The sequence below is a fragment of the Quercus robur genome, chromosome 8 (assembly GCF_932294415.1).
Source record: "Quercus robur chromosome 8, dhQueRobu3.1, whole genome shotgun sequence".
NCBI lineage: Eukaryota > Viridiplantae > Streptophyta > Magnoliopsida > Fagales > Fagaceae > Quercus > Quercus robur.
This window is the reverse complement of record NC_065541.1, coordinates 47,430,472-47,436,584: the sequence shown is the minus strand read 5'-3', so window position 1 is coordinate 47,436,584 and position 6,113 is coordinate 47,430,472.

Below are 6,113 nucleotides of genomic sequence, written 5' to 3'. Positions count from 1 at the left end.
TTTCATTACAAGGAATTCAATGTATCTTAATTCATTAATGGATTTGTTCTCTTATTACACTCATATTAATAATTGCTGTTGTAGGGAGGATAGGCCTAGAAATGTATATTGCGCCGTGGGCCCTGTTTGAGAACACTTAGTAGTCTGAGGACCAGTAAATATTGATATAGAAGTGCAGGCTAGTGAATAGAGGAAGGTGTTTGGTCATGAGGGTTCAGGAAGGTGGTTCGAGGACAAATGCCTCTTCGACTTAACAGAGCAGAGGTCAGAAGGGTTGACATGTTGTCAAGAGCAACATTCTAGGCAGTTCTAATGGTAAGGATAAGCATCATGAATGAATAAGACAAGGGGAAGGTAAGAAATATCTAAGGGAAAGCTGCTATCACCGCATTAAATATTCTGTAGCTAACTCTCTGGCCGCATTAATGTGGAAATGATACCTGAACAGTAATGTTCAGCCTTACAACTACCTTTAAAAACTTCAGGAATGTATTGATTGGACAAGGATAAGAGCCAGCCATTTGATCTACACGTGGAGGGTTGAGATAGAGCAAATGAGGGTAATATAAAGAAGAAAAATCTCATTACAAAGGAATCATCTGAGAATTGGTAGTAAAAAACACTGTAGCACTAAGAACTGTAATTGTAATCAAGTTTAAGATAAATATATATTCAAGAACTACTCTTCTCAGACATTGCCGAGGAAGAATTTTTTTGCATAAAACTTGTTTTTTCATTGTTTTTCCTTGCTTTCTTACCATCTTTAGTCCATTGCGAGCATTGTCCAAGTCATTGAAACCTAGTTTTTAGCCCACTCTCTACAAATTCTTTGTATTAGGCTCTTTAGGCTTGAATCCTTTTACTTTTGGGCTTAGGATCCAAGACTCGCCCTTATAGCTGTAATTTAATTGAAGCTAGATCCTTAGCATACAAGCTATCATGGGGTAGCTTTACATCTTAAATAATTCAAAGCACAAGGAGGTTTAGCGTAGATGTGGCAGCACATTATGATTCCCTAATAGCACCAATTAACATGACCTATTTATAAATTATAAGAATTGAGATATGAGTTATGAGTTATCTCATGATGTGAGAACCAAATAGAGCCTTAATAAAAGTCCTGAAATTAAGACCCAAGGTAAAGATGGAGAAAGTATACCATGTTTCAGTAATACCAACTCAGCATCTGTTTTGGTATTTCCTACCCAGTAAATGAGTGACACCTGTTTCAAAAAACCACATCAGACTACTCCAATAAATTAATCACAATCTTCTATATTATCGGGAAGATAAATTAATCATTTATTAGAGTAGTCTAATGTGGTTTTTTGAAATAGGTGTCACTCATTTATTGGGTAAGAAATACCAAAACAGATGCTGAGTTGGTATTACTGAAACATGATATACTTTCTCGAAAAAATGGGCTTGGCAACTCACTCTCAAAGAGATCATGGAGTGGAGTGGAGTGGAGGTTGCTGGATCTTGCTGTTAGAGATTTAATGAATGATCCACGTGAGTTTGTGGGTGGGTTCACATCCAATGATGTTTCACGGTGGCGCTAGGATGTTCTGCTTGTTGCAGCGACATGGGTGTTGTAGCTAGTGGTGACCTTTTTTTTTGAAGGCATGGGCCTTTTTTTTCAAAATAACACTAAAACTCAAACAATTTCATTAGTTAGCACATTTTCAAAACTATTTTGCAATCTTCTATATTATTGGGAAGATAAATTAATCATTTATTAGAGTAGTCTAATGTGGTTTTTTGAAATAGGTGTCACTCATTTATTGGGTAGGAAATACCAAAATAGATGTTAAGTTGGTATTATCGAAACATGGTATACTTTCTCGTAAAGATGGGCTTGGCAACTCACACTCAAAGAGATCATGGAGTGGAGTGGAGTGGAGGTTGCTGGATCTCGCTGTTAGAGATTTAATGAATGATCCACGTGAGTTTATGGGTGGGTTCACATCCAATGATGTTTCACGGTGGCGCTAGGATGTTCTGCTTGTTGTAGCGACATGGGTGTTGTAGCTAGTGGTGACCTTTTTTTTTTAAGGCATGGGCCTTTTTTTTCAAAATAACACTAAAACTCAAACAATTTCATTAGTTAGCACATTTTCAAAACTATTTAGCAATCTAACAACTCAAGAGTAAAAAACACGTCGTGGCAATAGCTGAGGTGGAAATCTCGTCCACGTAGGCATACAAATCAAGTCCTTAAGGCTCGAGTCTGTTGGACTCGATTTTGTTTAAATGAAAACCAAGGCTTACAAACTCAATTTCTCTACCTGGTGAACAACCCTCCATGTGTTTAATGTGGGTCCCAATGGTGCCTTTTTCCCCTAAACATCCACATGCATAGATATTGAACTCGAGCCCGTTAGACTTGATTTTGTTTAAATGAAAACTGAGTCTTACGAACTTGATTTCTATGCATGGTGGACAGCCCTCCACGTGTTTAATGTGGGTCCCAACGGTGCCATTTTCCCCTATTCTCTCCGTTCTCACTCAGTCACTCACTCACACATAACACACTCTCTCAACAAAATTCATCAACTCTCACACTCTCACAACACTCTCTGTCTGTCACTCACACTCACTGCAATACAACACTCTTTCCCTCAACAAAATTCATCAGCTCTCACACTCTCACAACACTCTCTCACAGTGGAAGTAAATCTACATCTCAGGTAATGTTTTATAAATTTGTACTTGAGTTATGTTATTTATTTATTGAGTGAAGTTATTACAACTTATTTAAGATATTATTCTAAATATTGGGAATATTTGTTTAGTTTTGTTAGTGTAAATATTGTGATTAATTATTTGCTAGGTTTTTAAAAAAAAAAATTATTTAAGATATTCAGTATTGTTAGGTTTTTATCATGGGTATGAAATGGATTATGAGTTTGATACCTAAGATAGTATTTCTAGGCTTTTTAGCATAAATTATTTCAAAATATATTTGTTTAACAAATGTAACAGAGATGAAATGGATAATGAGTGGCTTGGTATAATATTTTTGTTCATCATAACTTATTTGAATGGGTTTTGAAAGTCATACCCCTAGAATGATTTGGAATTTTAAAAGAATATGAAATAGGTAATGACTATTTTTGTATGTGATGTGGGGTGAGTATATGCAAATTTGGTTGAGATGTTGGGACATAATGTCATAACTGTACCACAGGTTGTAACAAGTTGTTGGCATTTTATACGCAAAGTTTTGTGATTGATGTTGATTGAGAGTTATAAATTTGTCACTAACGTAATTACACTTGATGATCAATAGGCTGACAATGATCCATATAAATATATACCACAATAGACCCCTGCCAACTCTATTTATGGATTCTCATTTCAAGGTCCGGGTATCGAGTGCTATTTTATGATGGTACGTCATAAGTTGAAGACCCTGAATGATTTGAAGATAAAAATTATGGAAGAGCTGCATGTAAACCCTGCTTTGCATGACATACATATTACTTTCCGTTCTCCACATAAAGTCCTCAATCAATGCATTAATTACAGGTATATGACAATAAAAGAAGACAAACATGTGAAGATCATGTTTAACAGGAAGTAGAAAATGTCCAAAGTAACAGCTATTGAGTTATACGTCAATTTGGAGCCACGTACAGAAGTTGGCGCAGAGGATATTCTATAAACAACTACATCTCTACTGTTTGTAGTCCCAAATGATCCATGCACCACATTGGGGAGGCTATACACTCCCTTTTCAAGACACACCAACAACAATTGAGAGCAAAGCTTGCAATAGATATGAAGATGAATTTTATGCATATCGAGGTGTACCCTTTACACTTCTAGTAGTTGAAGATGAAGACGAAGACTGTGTTGACCATGCTACCATTAATGGTGAAGATATTGACAATATAGATGAGTACAAAGAGAGGATTGAGCAAGGTGACTTTGACAGGTGTGTTGATGACCATGAAATTGCTCCCAATCCTCATGTTGACGATATGGCTGAATGTGATGAAGATGATGCAGATGATGCTATTGGAGTTCAGCATATTACAAATACGACCCCTATTTATCAACCTCCTACCTCATTATTTTATGCAAATACTTGGGAAAATATGGTTGATTCTGAAGTTCTTTAGCAAGCATTTACTTCTTGGAATGTGGAGATGAATTTTAATAAAGAGTTAATTTTTGCAAATAAAGAGGCAGTGAAGCGTGCATTAACAATTTACGCCATAGAGCTTAATAAAGACTTTATGACTAGTAGGTCGACCAAAAGTAAACTGTGTGTGAAATGCATCGATGAGTCATGCAAGTGGTACATTGGGGCAGTCATGAAGCGTAAACTTAATCGACTATGGATGGTCACATCTTATGTGAGTCCTCATAGTAGTATACCCCTTGCCATGCCAAAAGATGGTAGAATGATGGATTCTAATTTTGTTGCAGCAGAACTTGTTCCAACATTGCAACAAAATCACATGGCAAAAATTGATCACCTTAGAGACATCATTAAAGTAAAGTATTATGATCATAAGCTTTCTTACTATAAGGTATGGGATGCGAAACAAAAGATTATTGCAAAGATATTCAAGGATTGGGAACAATCTTACTGGTATTGTTGTTGGCATAATACCAAAGGTTGAAAAAGATATTCAAGGATTGGGAACAAGCTATTACCAAAGGTTGAGAAAGATATTCAAGTGTTGTTGGCATAGTTGGATCAAGATCCGGGAACCCGGTACTTCTATCACACCATACCCAGGAGCGTGTCCAATGATACTTCATTGCGCTATGTATTTTGGGCTTTCGCTCCATGCATTGATAGATTCAGACATTACAAGCCAGTGATCAATATTGATTGGACCCATTTGCATGGTAAATATCAAGGGGTGTTGTTGATTACAATGACAACTGATGCCAACAACAAGGTTTTTCCTCTCACCTTTACCATAGTGAACAAAGAGTCAAGGTCTAGTTGAGGGTCGTTTTTAGAATGCCTCAGGGTTTCATTGGGGGATGTGATAGCAAATAAGGACATTTGCGTAATTTTTGACCGAAATGTGGGTAATCAAAACGCAATTGCAGCCTGGCCCAGAGATAATGATGGACAAGTACGAGTATTTCACAGATATTGCATTCGACATGTTGCTAGCAATTTCAACACACATTTTCAGGAGCCCACTCTAAAGTCATTGGTCTTGAAAGCGGGGTATGCTACTCAAGAAGCTAAATTTAAGTTGTAAATGCAATCTATCAAGGAAGCTAAGATTTAGGCCCTTAAGAAGAACGTGACAATTAGAATGAAGAAAGGCAACCTCGAACCCTATATGCCATACACATATCTAATGAGCGAGGATCTAGATATATAGACCTAGCTACATGATGGTGGATACCATTATAGGGCTATGAGAACCAATATCTCGGAGTACTTCAATGGAGTACTCAAAAGTGCCTATGGCCTACCCATTACTGTCATGGTTAAGTTCACTTGAAGCAAACTTGTCGCATATTTCCATGATCGACACAAAGAAATTACTCATGATCTCTCCGACTCTCCGAGGGCAAGGTGTTGAGTAAATATGTCATGTCAATCTATGGCACAAATCTGCAAAGATCTGCAGGACACTAAGTAAGGGAATTTAATTATGAGTATGGTATATATCAAGTAGTTACCCCGTACAACATCTATAGCATTGGAGGGGGATATCATAGTCATGAGATAAACATAGTGGCCAGAACATGTGGTTGTGGAAAGTGGCAAAATCAAAAGATCCCTTATTCTCATGCAATTAAAGTTCTTCTGTTCCTGACGCAAGATCTGACCAGCTATATTGACCCATGTTATAGTTTGGACAACACCATTCGCACCTATTCACATGCATTTGTGGTGCCAAAGTAAGAGTCATCGTGGAGGGATGTGAACGGTCCAAAGTGGGTGCCTAACCCATATTTATTGCGGGCCAATGGTCGATCTTGTAGGGGTGAGTGTAACCTAACTACCTGCTCATTCTCGACATGCACATCTCGCTGTTTAGCTTCACTCCCAACAACTGAAGATCCTACAACTACGGGGGAGGATGGTGTAGTAGATGATATGTGAGTAAGGCTCATACTCATGGGAT